This window comes from Mustela nivalis, assembly GCF_964662115.1.
Source record: "Mustela nivalis genome assembly, chromosome: 8".
NCBI classification, from domain to species: Eukaryota; Metazoa; Chordata; class Mammalia; order Carnivora; family Mustelidae; genus Mustela; species Mustela nivalis.
The window spans coordinates 40,873,304-40,891,834 of record NC_139027.1 but is presented as its reverse complement, the minus strand read 5'-3'; positions in this window follow the sequence as shown (position 1 = coordinate 40,891,834).

Sequence of the window (18,531 nt, the reverse complement as noted above, 5' to 3'; positions counted from 1 at the left end):
GGTTCTTTGAGGTCTAAGCAAAGCAATGTACCACGGTGCATCCTCATTTCCAGCTAACACTCATCAGTGGTGCGCCCAGTGGCACCCAATCCATCTACCATGACAAGGTGCCTATAGATGGAAAGGTCAATGACTTGTCTGCTACACCACAGCACCCCTGGGTGGTGAGTGATGGGACCACATGCAGGGACTCCAGGCAAACACATCCAGTCAGAGTTCTGTATTTTTCAAACTCGAGTTGGAAGAGCTGTGAGCTGAGAGGAGTGGAAACTGGGAACTTATGTCTGTCATTGACTTAGACCTCGGCACATGACAAGTACTCTCACTGGAGGAAAGAAAGAATAAATAAACTGAGGCACTGTTAGGGCACACCTGTCATCCCATCTTCCTCTTCCCTTGGCATTAGCTTTCTCTACAGGATCTTTGGTTTTCTCATTTCACAGATGATACCCAACCTAAAATCACTCAGATGCTCTCACACATAGCTAGATCAAGATCATTAGGTTTAAATTGGGACCCCATTATCTGATAAATTATACCCAAAAATGCAACCAGATGCTACGTGAGGTAGTGAGCTCCTCAATGCTCCAAATATTTCTGCAGAGACTGGAAAAACATCTGTTAGAAAGAGAGGCACAGCTTCTCTTGACCTAGGAGGGAGGAGGGTTACAAGACTTCCAAGGACATTTCCAACTTGAATGTTTTCTTTTCCTAGTGACAGCAAACTAGTCAGTGTCACATTTCCAGGTCTTCTAGACCCCAGCCCTGCTGAGAATCAGGGCTTCCTGAAGGTAATACCATTTCCAAGTATGTTTGCTCCTGGGAAGCCAACCTTATTCATCAATTCTAAGACATGCCTTTTTTGTACACACTAATACCTCTGAAATAGTGATGTATTGTATAACCAATGGGTTGTCACTGTTAAATTTCTTCCTTAGTGACATATAAAATAAGGTTGTGCCTAACAATGGCATCTTTGATTCAATTAACCAGGTTCTCTCACGGAAGCGTGATTAATCCATTCTTTTTTCTTACGATTTTCAAATATATATACCATCTGGTATATAACCACAGGCTTTGTAGGCAACCCCCTCGCCCATTTGACAGGGTAAGGGCTAACATTTTGATGACTCGACTACTATGGAAGAGAAACAAGTGGCAAGAAAATATTTCAAAGGCTTTAGGACTGTTTTTTTGCAGAACTGCATGAAACAACTTGTCTGAGCAGTCCAAATTCATTGGTGACAAAATGAAGCAGCTCTGGGGTGCCTGGGTGGCTCAGTGGGTTAAAGCCTCTGCCTTCGGCTCTGGTCATGATCCCAGGGTCCTGGGATCGAGCCCCAGATCAGGCTCTCCGCTCAGCGGGGAGCCTGCTTCCCTCTCTCTCTCTGCCTGTCTCTCTGCCTGTGATCTCTCTCTCTCTGTCAAATAAATAAATAAAATCTTTAAAAAAAAAAAAAAAAAAGAAGAAGAAGCAGCTCTGAGGGAAAAGTCCAGTCTCCCAACCATATACCTCCTCTGAATTCCCTGGTAGACTTTTGTTCATGCTGAGTGCTCTAAATTCTCAGCTTGGAATTTTACCTATCTTGTTAACCAAGATACTTCTACTTCTTAAGCAGCCAGGGAGCCAGATCCAGGCTAAATCTATCTCAAAATGTCCTCTTCATCAGAGAGCAATTAAAATCCAGAGAAGGACTCCACACAGTGTGAATCATTAACCGAACCAAAAATTCCAGACCTTGGAATTTGCTAAAATGTTTAAGACTGGGGGGATTCCAAACCAAGTCTCTGAGCTGCACTGTACTTTGATTGTAAAATACAGGGTGAATTTCATAAAAAGAAACATTTGAAAAACAAAAGCCAAATCCCTCTGCTCTTGACCATTTCTAGTTTTTCCAGGGCTTCGGTGGTGAACACACCCTAGGATGATCCCCAAGAAGTAACCTTGTATAAATCCCTCCTGTTGAGTGTGGATAGAGCCTGTGACTTGCTTCTAACTGACAGAATATGACAAAGGTAATGCCATTCCCATGCTGGCATTACATTATATAAAACTCATAGCAGAGTGAAGAGAGACTTTCTCTGCTGGCCTTGAGGAAGCAAACAGCCATGCTGTGAATCACCTATGGGAGAACCACGTGGCAAAGGATTCAGGATGGTCTCTAAAATCTGAGAGCAGCCTCTACCTGATACCCCTAAGAAACTGGGGTCCTCAAAAGCAAAACTTCTGGGACTTCATCAAGATCAAAAGCTTCTGCACAGCAAAAGAAAGTCAACAAAACAAAGTGGATCTTCTCCCATTCCATTCCCACAGAATGGGAGAAGATATTCACAAATGACACTACAGACAAAGGGCTGATATCCAAGATCTATAAAGAACTCCTCAAATTCAACAGACTCAAAACAGATAATCACATTAAAAAATGGGCAGAAGACACGAACAGACACTTCTCCATTGAAGACATACAAACGGCTATCAGACACATGAAAAAATGTTCATCATCATTAGCCATCAAGGAGATTCAAATCAATACCACATTGAGATACCACCTTACACCAGTTAGAATGGCCAAAATCAATACGACAGTAAACAACAAGTGTTGGAGAGGATGTGGAGATAGGGGAACTCTCTTACACTGTTGGTGGGAATGCAAGTTGGTGCAGCCACTTTGGAAAACAGTGTGGAGATTCCTTAAGAAATTAAAAATAAAGCTACTCTATGACCCTACAATTGCACTACTGGGTATTTACCCCAAAGATACAAATGCACTGAAAAGAAGGGCCATCTGTACCCCAATGTTCATAGCAGCAATAGCTATAGTCACGAAACTGTAGAAAGAACCAAGATGCCTTTCAACAGACAAATGGATAAAGCAGATATGGTCCATATATACAATGAAGTATTATGTCTCCATCAGAAAGGATGAATACCGAACTTTTGTACCAACATGAATGGGACTAGAGGAGATTATGTTGAGTGAAATAAGTCAAGCAGATACAGTCAATTATCATATGACTTCACTTACTTGTGGAGCATAAGGAATAATACGTTGGGAGATGGAGAGAAGGAAGTTGGGGGAAATTGGAGGGGGAGACAAACCATGAAAGACTATGGACTCTGAGAAACAAACTGAGAGTTTTGGAGGGGAGGGTGGTAGGGGGAGGATGGGTGAGCCTGGTGGTGCTTATTAAGGAGGGACATAGTGCATGGAGCACTGGTTGTATTGCATAAACAATGAATTTTAGAACACTGAAAAGAAATAAAATAAACAGGGAAAAAAAGAAAAAGAAAGAAACTGGGGTCCTCTGTTATATGGCAAGGAAATGAATTCTACCAACAACTTGAGTAAGCTCAGAAGTATTTTCTCAGATGAGCCTCCAGATAAGAATGGAGCCAATCAACATTTTGGCTGCAGACAGGTGAGATCTGGAGCAGAGGACCCAATCAAGCAATGCCTCCCAGATTCCTGACCCATGTGAACTATGAGATAATAAGCGCCTGTTGTTTTAAGTAGCTAAGTTTGTGGTAACTAGTTACACAGCAATAGGAAACTAACACAGGCTCCATTCTGCTCCTCTACTTCCCTGGTTTCTTTCTATCATTGTATCCACTAACATGCATTCGTTAAATTAGCATAGAGTGGGAGAGAGAGACCAGACTCTGAGGACACAGCAAGGATCAAAACACACAAATTCTTTGCCCTCTTAGAGTTTATGTTCTGGCAAAAGAACACAGACAGTAAGCATATAAACAACTATGCTTCGACAGTGGTAAGTAGTTTGAGAAATAAAAATAATTGGGGGATGTTAGCTAATCCCCCATTACTTTGGATTTATTTTTAATTTCCATTCCCCTTTCCTCTTTTTCAATATGGGTAACTACCCCTTGAGTAAAATAACAAAACTCATGCTATCGAGTGGATGAACAAAGGTCACTAATTTACTAAAAGAAAGATGAACTAATAGATGAGAGATAAATTACTGTATAAATAAAATGTTCCAGTGAGGCTGACAAAGCAGCCAAGAGCTGGCACGGGGACTCTTACTAAATAAGAAGGTTGTTTTGTTTTGTTTTGTTTTTAAATAAGGTTTTAATCACATACGCTTTCTCCACCCTTTTTTGCTTTTTTTTCTACATTAACGATTTATACCAGCACATGTCGCCACTCTCAGGGTTGACAGTCCCCATTAGGACTAACTAACCCTCCCTTCCCCTCCCCTCCCCTCCCCTCCCTTCTCCTCTCCACTCCTTCTCCTTTCCTTTTTTCTTCTCCTCTCCTTAGGTCTCCTTAGGTCTCCTGTCCTCTCTGTCTTCCTCAGCTGGTTGTAGGCAGTGTGGAGGAATCCAGGAACCATGTCACAGAGAAAACAAGTAGAGGCATTTGAGTTCTTAGCTTGTCCAAGTGACTAACAGGAAATCAAACAAATGTGCTAACAGGAAACCAAATCAATGGGACCATGTTACCAATAGACAGATTCCAGACAACCATAAAAATTTCTTTGGATAATTGGAATTTGTTCAAAATGGAATGAGTTGCCTAAGAAACTTGTCCCTAGAGGGATTCAGGCAGAGCCTTTTTCTTATGGTTGTTAGGGTTCCACAGTGGCTAGAAGGCTGTGGATGACTTGATGTATTACCTCTCCATATCAGGGCTTAGCTATAGGGGACAGACTTCACTCTGGCTACTTTAAGCAGAAAAAAAATTATCATGTGTTATTAGGTGGCTGGCAGAATTACCTGGAGAACAGGCTTGAGGGTGAGATTGTAGGAGCAACTTTCCAAATCATACAGCAGAACTCACCTTCTGAGAAAGCCTCAGCCATTTCAGAAAGAAAGCTGAGGAATCAGGAAGCTGTGTCCACGTGCCCGGCCTCCAGAATCACACTGCCTCTGCCATGATCAGCACCACCAGAATGGAGGCACCTGCCTCCCAAAGTCCACGCTGCCTTCCCACTCTCGTGGGGCCATGTCTGCCTGGTCAAAGCTAGAACAGTTTGCAGAGTCCAAGATATAAGGAGGTCTGGAAACACAGGCTTCCAGTCCAATGGAAACTCAGTAGGATTTGGGGCTTCTGGGTTCTGGGACTCATTCAAATCCTCCCAAAGGAGGGAGGATTTCCAGTGTTAAATTCCTGCTCCTTTCCACGATTATTCCAGCATTCACATGCAATCTGGTGAGGCTAAGAGTGCAACCTGCATGTAATTAAGCATTCCCTGCCCCCATCAGACTGCTAGCTGAGTTAGATTGTATCAACTCTACAATAGCAAGAAATAAGAGATTCTTTTAGGGCGGAAGAAACTCACTAGTTCTCTAGCCCAGGCTGGAATGAAATTTTTAAAATCTAAGTTCCTTTTTTCAAAGTTTTCGAATGCTATTAAAAAAAAAGCCAACACAGGGGTGCCTAGGTGATGCAGTCAGTTGGCCATTGACTCTTGATTTCATCTCCGGTCTTGGTTTCAGGGTCTTAGAATCAAGCCCTCAGTTGGGCTCCCCACTCAGCAGGGAATCTGCTGGAGATTCTTTCTCTTTCTCCCTCTCTCAGATAAGTAAATAAGCCAGCACATTCCCATGGTCTTTGTACTGCTACCCCAATCCACACTCACTCAGTCTGAGAGCACCATGATTCCAATAAGCACTTTTTTCCAGGTGACCCTGGAATTTACATAACTGAAGTAACTATTTTATCAGCCTGGCATGGTCTGTTAGGAGCCTACCCTCTAATGGTCACCAGACCCTCAGTGCCTTCAAATCCAGCCAAGTCACATCCCCCACTCCAGATTCCCATCCTTGAGTTTCTGTTGCCTGATTTCAATATCACTCCCAGTTCCATACAAACAACAGAGTTCATTCTAGCTAGCTTTAGTATATTGGAATTTAATGCTCATTTTTAGATGACTTACAAAAAACACTAGAAAAACTGAGCTAGGCTTCCAGAAATGACCCTCAATACAAAGCAGAACTTGCTTATCAGGAGCTGCTGCTTTCTACCATGATCCAGAAGCCACCTAATGGCACCAAGATCACCACACCTCTGCTGCAATGTTCATCAGCAAATAAAATACCATGTTTCTCAATACCCACAATAGGAAACCAGACAGCAGGGCTCTGTGACAGTTGCTACAGAAAAATACTAAATGCTCCCACAACTATATTTGCCTCGTGATGGTCACTTTTTCCTTCTAGCTTGCATGCGCGCATCTGCTTGGAAGAAGCTGGGTCCTTTCTAGAACCCAAGTGGAAGGGACTACAGTGAATATAGTATTTGGCTTTCTAGGCCCTATCATACAATAAGAATGATGCCAGGTCTCATCCTCAAAGAATCTTCAGCCTGGCAACTGGCATTTCTGAAAACTGCCCAGGTGATTATTAAAAGTAAATTAAGGGGTGCCTGGGTGGCTCAGTGGGTTAAAGCCTCTGCATTCATGCTCAGGTCATGATTCCAGGGTCCTGGAATCAAGCCCTGCATCGGGCTCTCTGCTCAGCGGGGAGCCTGCTTCCTCTTCTTTCTCTGTCTGCCTCTCTGCCTACTTGTGATCTCTGTCTGTCAAATAAATAAATAAAATCTTAAAAAAAAAAAAGTAAATTAAATGATCAGATTAATTAAATTAATGTTTAAATGTTCAGTCAGAGTAAGAAGCCTTGCCTCCACAGATCCCAACTCTGCCCCATTTAGGCTACTCCTGGCCAGGGACTTAAGAATGAAATCTTCACATGGGGTGTCTGGATGGCTCAGTGGGTTAAGCCTCTGCCTTCGGCTTCCATCATGATCTCAGAGTCCTGGGATCAAGCCCTGCATCCAGCTCTCTGCTCCACAGGAAGCCTGGTTCATCCGCCTCTCTGCCTACTTGTGATCTCTCTCTCTCTGTCAAATAAATAAATTTAAAAATCTTTTAAAAAAGAAAAAAGGAATGAAATCTTCACAAAGAATCCTATGGTCTGTGGGATCAAGACAATCAGGAGAAATTTTTTTTAGTGAATAATGCCCAATATGCATCATACTTGGCTTCTATGGGGAAAATTAAGGCATGTGCGCTGATTAGAAGATTTGGCCAATTTAATAAAACAGACTGGTTGGATTTACATTATGCCAATCTCTAGGAAGTCCAAATAGCTCATCCAAACATTCTTTACATCCATTACAAAACAATTGCTGGGACACAATGTGCATCACTTGCCATGTTAGTGTTATGAGGAATACAAAATAGACAATGATATCTGTCTTGGGAGCTCTGTAAGCCTTTGCAAGTGACACAATTAACAGAGAAAAATTATGATAAGTTATTGCAGTTAAGACGTTAAAAGTGTTAAGGGTGCTCAGATACAAGTGGCAGTAAACTGTGGCCAAGGCATCAAACAGAGTGTAAGGTTGTACAGGCGAGATAAACATAATAACACCAGGCGAGGCAGGCACAAGGCAAGATTTATTAAAGATGCCCTTGGGCGAGGTTCCACGACTCCAGAGAGGAGAGTCAGGGAAGTCGCGTCAGGAGGGGGTCAAGTGGGTCTTTTATCTGGGTTAAGACAGGGAATAGGTTCACAGCCATAGAAGGTATGGTATTCGGGGATTGGAGGGTTGGGGGAGTCTTCGTGTTCCGGTTTCTTGCATTGTTTTCAGGTTACTTGTGGAGATGTGACCTGGGCATACATCCTTATGGTAGGAGAGTGGAGGGCTAGGAAGTGGAGGGGTGGAGAGGAGGGCAGGAAAATGGCGGCCCGGTGGTCATTTCTATTGTTTCTCCTGCATTCCCGGAGCCGCCAACCCAACACAGAGTCCAATCTTATTTATGTAAATATAGTTATATTAGAACATAGCCACACCCATTTATTTATATGTTGTCTACAGCTTATATGGGAGCTATAACAGCAACACAGACCATATGGCCTACAGAGCCTAAACTCTTTACTGTCTGGCCCTTTTGGGAAAATTTTATTGACCCCTGTCCTTGTTCAATGACCCTGTTGAGTGGGCCTCCATCTATGCCTACCTCAATTTCCCATCAGACGGTTTGAGGTAGGAGTGAGGTGGCCCCTGACCCAAGAGTATCTCTCACCCACGGGTGTGGGTAGCTAATCAAATATTCTTTGAGAACTGGAACTGAGAGACACAGACTGTAGTCAAATAGTGAGGATCAGGTCCACCACCACTGCAAGCCAAAGTAAGTAAGTTAATGAGGGATGGATGGATGGATGGATAAAGTTGAAGATCTACAGGAGAAGAAATGTCATAAGTAAACAGAAGAAGCAGAAGAATAAAACACTTGGGTTTTCTGAAGAGTTATTTGAGACATTGAATCTACCGAAATAGTTATGGGCCAAAGTACACATCAAACACTTGGTACTAGCTCCTAGGCTTGAATTAAATCTGGCTCCAGGAAGCAAGTCTTGAGTTGGTGGAGAGATGAAGAAAGGCAGAGTGAGCAGGGCGGATTGCTGTTTATCCCTCCTCTCCTCTGAGAAAGCCATTTCAGTGATGCCTCAGTTATCTCAAAGTGATCAGTCATTAGGAATCAAAGACAGAATGACCATGGGATAATAAACCAATGCTTCCCCAACTGTGATTCCCAGACCAACAGCGTCATCACCTGGAAAGTGGATCTTCCTCTCCTGAATACCCTCACACCCCAAATAATCAAATTTCAAATCACCTTGGCCCCACTGCAGACCTCATAAATCCTGCCTGCCCCACCGGCAGCCGAAAAAGCAGAGGGAATCAAATGAGATACTCTGGGTCCCAAAACCTAATTTCCCTTCTGAAGTTTTCCAGGCCACATGGACTCTAGAGGGTTACTCCGTCCACACATGTGTGAGAAAAGAAGCGGATTATACTCTGGGAGCAAGGCTTCTCTGCTTGCCTGTCACAAAAAAAACTTAGACTGGTTCCAGGGGCTTGTCATTGCTACAGTCAAGACTCTAGGAACCCCTCTTCAGCCAATCCCTAGCTGCGTTTCCTCCTCCACGCCACTGGTTCTTAGCCCTCACTGCACAAAAGAATCTCATGGGGGCTTTTTTCTCCCCAAGCTTTATGGAGGTTAAATTGACAAGCAAAACTGGATATATGCAAAGTAGACAATGTAATGGTTTGATACGTGTATACATTATGGGATAATCACCAGATCAAGTTAATCCACACGTCCATCACCTTACCCGGTTACCTCTGTGCTTGAGACCTACTCTCAGCAAATTTCAAGTATACAATACACTATTGTTAACTGCAGTCCCCAGGTGGCACATTAGATCCCCAGAACTTACTTAAAACTGAGAGTTAGTTCCCTTTGACCAACACCTCCCCATGTCCCCCACCTCCCAGCACCAGCAGCCACCATTCTACTCTGTTTCTGTGAGTTTGACTTTGTTCTTAGTTTCTACAAATAAGAGAGACTATGCAGCATTTGTCTTTCTGTCTCACCTGGAAGCTTTTAAAACACCTCCGTGGAGGACCCACCGCCAAGATCCTGCTGTAAGTGTTCTGGTGTGGGTCCCAGACATCCGTGCTCTTTCAAATCTTCCCCAGCAGTTTGAAGATCACCGCTCCGGCGTTTCAGCCGCTCTTTAGGGCTGCCAGTGAAGGGAACGTGGGATGCCTGGGTGACTCAGTTGGTTAACCATCGGCCTTCAGCTCGGGTCATGATTCTAGAGTCATAGGATCCAGTGCCAGGTTAAGCTCCCTGCTCAGCGGGGGGGTCTTCTTCTCCTTCTGACCAACCCCCACCCCCATGCTTTGTCTCGTGATTTCTTGCCTCTTACTTCTAAAGCCTAACATCAACAGGGACAGGGAAGCAGAAAGCAAGAGCAAAGTGGTTCAAAGACTCTCTCTCCGGCTCAACTACTCCCTCAGAAAACAACGCAAGGACAGCAAAGTCAAGGTCGGCTCCAGGTACCTCAGAGCAAACTGTCGCAAAATCACTGCCAGATTCTGCACCGCACCAGGGAAGGCAGAAGAGGGTTTTTCCTAATTGTTACTACAGTATTTTTCAGCACTCATCTATGTGCCTGACACAAATAATAAAAAACGTACGGTCCTCTAAGAACAGGGATGTGCAGTGAAAGAGATAATAATGTCAAGACAAACAAAATAAGCAAATAAAAACGAAGCCATAAAGCAACGTGATTTGTCACTCCATGCCGTGGAAGCATCTGTCCATTTATTCATTAAATAGGCACTGTGCCCACACTGTGTGCCAGGCAGCATCTAAGACGGCAAACGTGGGTGAACACAAGTTAGCTCTACTTCCGCCCTCGAGTTTGCGGGGAGACAGGTGGGACAGAGAGACGCACACAAATCACTGTAGGCTGAGGATGTGTGAGGATCTCAAGGGTGGAAGCCTGTAGGTGCTACTTGGAAAGAGAATGAATGAGGGCAAGGAGGGGCCCTGGGGGATAGACCTGTAGACCGGCTGGGAAGGACCTCCTCAGGCTGGTTATGTTTATGTGGGCCAAGGGCCACAGAGAGAATAAGATGTGAGGTGTCTTGGAGGTGGCAAAGAGGGTGACCACATACACAAACCAAAGGAAGGGGAGTGTGGCTGCTGGGAGTGAGGTAGGGAGGAGGTGGGGGAGTGGGGAAGCTAGAGGAGTCTGGGAAATACTCCAGTGGGGTCTTTTCAACTGTGGCTGGAAATACGTGTTGATCAAAACAGGTTTCCTGAAAATCAAAGAAGCTTTCTAAGGAGAACCTCCCAGGACAGGTCTGAGTTTCGCGAGGCCTGAAGCTTTTGAAGCCATAAGGAAGAGAATACGAGAAGGGGGATAGAAAGATGCCGGGGCCCCTAGCATAGCCGTGGAAGGGCAGTGGTGGAGAAGAGTCTGGAAGCTTAAGTCTGATTCGCTTCTTGGGAGGTCTGCCAGCAACCTCCATTCCAGTCCTCTGCCTCCATTGCCTGGAGTCGGGATAGCCTCCCATGGAGCTCACTAATTAAAACTTGCATATACCCCACCCCCTTTAATCACACCCATTCCCATGTAGGCCAGCATCCCAAAGAAAACAATAATGTGGGCGGTCAAGATTCATTCGATCATTTAACAAATATATATGTATTTGTTAGGTCACACCCATAGTGTATCACTTTTCATTGAAAATTATAGAGTAATTAATAGGTTATGAGGATGACCCAAGGAGACATATGTATTTCACATCTACTTTGTACCTAATACCACACTGGACTCCAGGTGTGAATTAGATACACTTGGTCTTGTGGACTGAGCAATTTTCAAGTAAGAGATCTACATGTCCCTTTGTAAGTCTAGGCTAATGACCTCATTGGTCATGGTTAATGACCTCCCAGAAAGTATAAAGTCCTATAAAAGTTGAACAATCTCCCAAAGTCTTCTCAAGAGACTGCCTTATGAGAGCAATGGGTGGGAGTGATCACCACTGTTCGGCTGCTCATTCATCTTTGCAGGTTCCATATGTAACTGCTCCCCTGTATATGATGGGTGTACCAAGCAATGAGGAAAGAGGGAACAGAATTCCTGCACATGAGTTTGTGGTGTTTGTTTTTTCCACCAGAGAAGTCTGAGAGCAGGATTTCGCTGTGGTGGTGAAGGCTGAATGCCTGTGGGCTTCCCTGAGTTACCTCAGGGAATAATGAACTTCCAGAGAAGAGAGGAAATGCTGCGTCAGCCCTTACTTTCAAAACAAAACAAAACAAAACAGAACAATGTTTTTAGAGGGAGACACGTCTTCAACAATTATTATTTTCTACTTGGCAAAAATAGCATGGTGGCTATCTCAAGTTCAGGCTGAAGTTTCAACAGATAGACTGTGGAATGTTCCTGCAGTGGCGGTGGGGCATACCTGAGGTGAAGAAATTGAAACATTCAGAATCCGCTGTTTTCTCCCTAACCTCCCTTCCCAGAGTACCAGTCTCTCAAATGACGTCTGTTCAATGACCTCCAAATAATGCCCCTATCTGAACGATACTCCATAGTTTCAGGCAGAGTCATCCGAATCATTGTCCAAATGGGCTGAACCACACATTCAACACACCCCAAATTCCTTTTGCTTCTTTCCAGTGTGAATTAACTTTATGGTGCACAATTACCTGGTACAATGTAAAAGCCTTTAATAAAATATCTGATGTAGTCTGTTCCTTACATTACTGACAGGTTTTGGTATATGACTCTAGGTGACCGGGGGCTCTGTACCCTTACATGTCACCTCCTATCTATTAGAGACAACAGAAATATAAGGTAATTTGGACTATATTAGGGGCATAAAGAATCTAGGAAACCACACCTTAGAGACATCATCAAAATGAAGAATGCAAAAGGAAGCAATTTTGCTGGGGTTTGGCTTTTTATTTCTGAACTTAGTGCATAAAACAATCCCATTGAGCCCAACAGAGTAGGGGCTAAAAAGTACCTTTTTTCTTCTTGAATATTTATTGAACACCAAGTAGGTGTAGGGCATGACTCCATGAGACACATGGAGACATAAAATGCTAGTTCTGCCCGCCCTCCAGAAATATACAGTCTGCTTGGGAGGCATAAGGTAGATAGAGAAAAGACAAATAATAGACCTAGCTGAACATCATGAGAAGCACAGACAATTTGGGCTGCAGAAAGTCAAATACCATGCAGAATCCCTAAGAGCTTTGGGGCAAATGGGAGATTGAAGAACTCTAAGGAAAAGGAGTGGAAAGCACTAAGGTTAAAATAAAGGACAGATGTAGACTTGTAAGAAGATGGATTTGGGGCAGGAGGGGTGGTCCGAGTGAATGAAAGAATATACATGGTTTAGGTCAGTCACTGGCCAAATCCAGGACTGCCGTGTTTTTGTAAGGGCTGCAAGCAAAGAAAGGGTTATACATTTTTGGATGGTTGAAAAACCGTCAAAGAAATCTTTCGTGACACATGAAAATTCTATGAAATTCAAATTTCAGAGCCGGCAGATACAGTGATTGGAAGACAGCCACGCTCGTTCATGCAGTATTGTTTCTGACTTTCTCACGGCAACAGCAGAGTTGGGGAGTCACAACAGAGACTGTTGCTGGCAAAGCCTAAAATATTTACTATGTGGTTCATTACAGGAAAAAAAATAAATAACCCCAAAAAACAGCCTCCTCCCGGCTTAGCTGAGGAGGAATCACTCAAACAGATCTAGGAACAGGAGAATGGTCGGAGTCCACGTTGTCGTGGGTCTTACCAGGCTATGGACTTTCACCTCCATTGTGTTAACGAAGGATTGATTGAAGGTTGTTGAACAAAACAAAGAAGGGGAGGCGTGAAGATAAAGACAGTAGAGAGATCTGTGGCAGGGAACAATTATGAACACTTAGCTGAAGTGTGATGAAGACCCAAACTGGTTGCTTTACTAGTCTCCTGAGGACAGTTCACGCGTTCTCCCTGTTCTTCAAAGCTCCAACAATTCTGCCTCCCCTTTACTTTCAGCTGATGACCCTGTCTGCATTCCATCGAGAGTTTTCTAAAAAGAAGAGACAACTACCACTTCCAGCATCCTCCCACAGGGCACCCAATAAACCCTGAATCTTGTCTCCCTCCTGCTAAAAGAATGTGCCTGATCCCATCCCTGGAGATCCTTCCTAGAGCTTGGAATAAAGTGCGATTCAGACCTGCACACCAGGCACTGGCTTCTCTGTGTCCCAGTCCCGCCACCGCACGGAATGAGTGTGAATCATGGAACATGAACACAACCAACTTTGGGAGGTGTCATGGATCGAATGGTGCCCTACTCCCCTGAAAAGATGTCTGCATCCTAATTCTAGGGATCTGCGAATACTACCTGGCTTGGAAAAAGTGTCTTTGCTTAGGTGATTAAGTGAAGGCTGAATAAAGAGATGAAGAGATTATCCTGGATTATCCAGAGGAGTCCTAACTGCCAAGGAAACCCAACAAACCCCAACAGCCTCCTCAAGCTGATGACTGTCCCCCAGAGCCTCTGGAGGGGTTGCGGACCTGCTGACATCTTGATTTTGGACTCCGGCCTCCAGAATTGTGAGAGAATAAATTCCTCTTGTATTCCTGCCCAGTTTGTGGTCATTTGTTGTGGCAGTCCTGGGAAACTAACAGAGGGCTACTTATTTCTCTTAACTGTAACGACTTACTGATTCCCACAAAGAATATTCAAAATCCTAATCCTAATTTAAATTGCCAACCGCTTCAGAATTTAGTATTTCCAATTCCAAGTAATAATAATGTCCATTCAGAGGTCAAGCTTCTCACCTCTTTGACCGTCACTATCCCTACTCCCACTCCCCACCTCAGCCCAGCCTCCAGCGGGGCCCAGGGCCTGCCTCAGTCAGAAAGTCAGGTGGCAGGGACAGGGCACAGTTGGGTTCTTTCCTCCCCCACCCCCTCCCCACCATCTTCCACACTTGGCAGCTGCTGTTTCTCACATTTCCAGCGTCAGAGTAGGAGAGCAGGAAAGTTCTAACTTGACCAACACTATCATAAACTGGCTTTGCTCTGTCCAGTCATGGGTGCTGTTTATAGATGATTCCTACTCCCTTCAGGTTCTTATCTCCTCATTCCCACTCCATCACCAGAAACCTGTCACCAGCCTCTCTCACACTCTTCTCTGGATCAGTGCTAGCCATCACCAAAGACCAACCAGATCACACTAAGGATCTCAGTACTTCCCCGGTGTCAAAATGAAAGTTCTTGCATATCAAGATGTTGTTAATTCAGCAGCCGAGAATGCTCTCCTTCCCGTATCAGAATACTAATGAGCAAAAATGGTATGAAAAGATAGAACTCCTTTACTGGAATAAGAGCCATCCGCACGGACCTTCACAACATCAGCTCAATTTTCCCATGGATTACAGCATACCTTACCAAGCTTTTGATTTTGAGCAATTTTGAATCTCGATTCTAGATCTGAGAGAGCAAACACCAGACACCAAGGCCCACAGAGTTTGATGGGATTCTTTTTTTTTTTTTTTAAAGATTATGTTTATTTATTTGACACACAGAGATCACAAGTAGGCAGAGGGGCAGGCAGAGAGAGAGGAGGAAGCAGGCTCCCTGCTGAGCAGAGAACACGATGCGGGGCTCCATCCCAGGACCCTGGGATCATGACCCAAGCCAAAGGCAGAGGCTTTAACCCACTGAGCCACCCAGGCGCCCCTGATGGGATTCTTGATAAAGTGAAATTGATGAGGAAGCATGGTTCCCTTTCTGGAGGCTTATCTGAAAGCTGCCAAGTCCACCTGGAATCATCCATCCCCATGGGCTGTGGTCAGCACATTAGTGAGACGAGTCTAGCTCTGTGACACTGAAGCCAAAAACAAGGTTTTCACTCCTGCCTGATTCTCCAGCTTTACTCCATCTGAAAGCCATAGACCACTCTCGGATCGTGCCCCCTGCTAGGCTGAGCCTATCCCACTTGTAGAATATATAAAAACTCAAGGAAGGAGGGCCACCACCACCACTGTATTCACACTGTTTGAATACCTATTTCTGTGTGTGCAGATTCCTTGAAAATGCTGTCTATTCTAAGCACCTCCGATCACCTCCAACCACTTTGTGATGACCAGCTCTGATGCCCTCCTCACACCCCTTGAGTGAGGCCCAGTCCTGGGATTCTGGAGGACAACCCATTCCAAATTCCAAATTTTGCTTTTGCCACCAACTTGGTTGTGATTTTAGGCCTAAAATCATTCATCAGCTCTCCCACCTGCAAAATGAGGCTAGGTCAATCTTTCTTCAGATCTTTTCTGTACAGCAGCTCTGTGTCATCTGGGAGACAGGGGACAATGACAAACTGTCTGGAACCCCCATGAAGGGAATTCTTCCTGGGCCAGGGTCACCTGCCTTGGAGCCTCAGGTACAAGTCCTGTCCTGCCTGCCACACTCTGAGCAAACTGTACCATGCCAGGGGATTTCCGGAGAACCAGAGAGCAGCCTGGGACCAAGGAGTTCACAGCTGCACCGTTGCCTCCTGATGCTGGGAAACCACAGAGCAGGAGTCCTAGGCTCTCTGCAAACACTGCATTGGCCCAGCCTTGTGTCCTCTCCCCTCCTGGGTCCCAGGCCGTTCACCTCCCAGGCCCCAGGGTGCTCATCTGCCCCGACAGCCTCCCTTCCTTGAACATCCTAAAGCTTACTTCATGTGTCTCACGGGACACTCACCAAACCTCATACCATGGTCTACCCACCAAAAATGCCCCTTTATCTTTCCACACCCTAGGGAGCACACAAATAACTATTCCCCCCTGCCTGGGGAATACTACTTAGGGTAAAAATTTAAATTCCACTAAAGGTTTCCCTGGGGGTGTCCGTTGTTGTCCCAAATGTGCCCATGCTGATCTGCCACCATACCTGATGCCAATTTTCCCCCAAACGGACTTGCAGCTGCCCTGGCTGGGATATTATCCAAGTGTGAAGCCACGGCGGATAAAATCATGATTCTCCATGGACCTCTCCATATCCCTTCTCCACCCTTCTCTGCCCTGCTCAGCTCTGCTCTGTGGCCCCAGGAGGCTGCCCTATGCATGGCATCATCAGGGTTTGCCCACCCCTGCTTTTTAGTTGGGTCGAGCTAGTCCTCATACTGGCAGGAGACAAGAGGACAGAAGGGGTGTGAGATCAAGGCATTCATTCCCCTCATTTCTACCATGTCAGGTCTTGACTGACTGGTCCCCTCCTCAAGCCCAGGCACTCTCACAGAGCTACTGGTCTCACCTTGGGAAAACAGCTTCCTCTCATTGCTAATCAGGCATAAAGGTGGTAATGGCTTCTCACTCTTTCTGATCCCAGGGCACTTTATTTTTGAATGTGCCATCTGTCAGCCACCTCCCAGAGACCACCCAGGGGGCAGAGTGCTAAAAGGCACAGGGATACCCAAGCCAAAATCCACTGAAGGGAGCCAACGTTCAAATACATGAGAGAACAAGCTCTAATGCCCCGTGCAGGAGCAAACCAGGAATCAAGGTAGAAGATGCAGGGCCGAAAGGTCAGGACCCGGAGAAGACAGGACCAAATGAACCAGCCTGGTCAGAAACAAGCAAAGGGGCTGTCAAGGGGCTTGCCAATGGCAATCATGCTCAACTTTCTAGGCAGCAGTTTAAGAGTTGATTGCTTAGGATAGACTGGTTTCAAGGAGGAAGGGCACAATGAACTCTCTAATTTTCATGTAAAGTTCCTTCTCCAAAAGCTTAACATTAAAATACAAATGCAAAAAATAAAAAATACACAGACACACACACACAGGGCTCTAATATGGAGACCACAGTATGTGAGGGTATGTATTTCTGGGCAGAGGACACAGCATTTATTGAATTCAACAAGGGATCTAGGGTCAGAAATGGTCATCATTTCCAATGAACCTTATCATCCATTTACCGCTCAGTTTTTCCTTGGAAAAAAAGTCCCAACTGCTTTCTGTTATATCAGTACTAATTTCTTATCATTTTCCAAATTCTCCACATGGCCCTGCCTCCTTATTGCCCTACTCCCCAGCCCAGGCCTTGCAATTCAAATATGTAACATCTAAGGGCACCTGGGTGGCTCAGTGGGTTAAAGCCTCTGCCTTCGGCTCAGGTCATGATCCCAGGGTCCTGGGATCGAGCTCCACGTCGGGCTCTCTGCTCAGCGGGGAGCCTGCTTCCACCCACCCCCCCGCCCCTGCCTGCCTCTCTGTCTACTTGTGATATGTCTGTCAAATAATAAATAAAAATCTTAAAAAAAAAAAAAAAAGTAACATCTACAACGAATGCCACTTTGAAAACAGAGGCAAAGCCTGGTAAACTCTCATAGCTCCACAGAAAATGTTTCTGTTCCTCTCAAAAGTACAGTCCAGGATGATAAAGCCCTCCTGGGTGCCCCCTTATATGTCAGAGTTGGCATTTGCCATCCACGGGTTCCAAAGGACATTTGGAACCTTCACAACGTCAGCTCAATTTTCCCTTGAAAATTCTCATAAAGACGTGTGATCTGAAGGGCTGCACTCATGGGATGATCACTGAGTTCCCACTCCCCAACAAGTCTTGGGAGTCTGAACTCTGCACAGCAGGCTTTAGCATCAGAAAGGACCTTCAGTTACGGCCGTGTCTTCTAGAAGGCACACTGTACCATTCTTTGTGCCGTTGGTACGCTCGAGCTCCATCTGAGTCTGACCTCCGGATGGCGTGGAAATGCTCAGAGACGGGGTGGTCCTGACCTTCTCTTCTGTTTCCCTAGATACTCATCATCATTCCTGTAGCTTATGTGATTCCTGCACAAAGACAAGCCAGGGTGCCCAGAACTCGCATGGACCGTAGCTTACCTGACCTTGTCACCTGGAGGAAATGTCAAATTCAACACTTCATCTCAAGTTTCCTCCTTTTTTTTATTTTTAAGATTTATTTATTTATTTGACAGACAGAGATCACAAGTAGGCAGAAAGGCAGGCAGAGAGAATGGAGGAAGCAGGCTCTCTGCTGAGCAGAGAGCCCGATGCGGGGCTCAATCCCAGGACCCTGGGATCATGACCTGAGCCGAAGGCAGAGGCTTTAACCCACTGAGCCACCCAGGCGCCCCAAGTTTCCTCCTTTTCTATCAAGCCAGGGCCTCAGATGTCTCGCTGCTCAAGC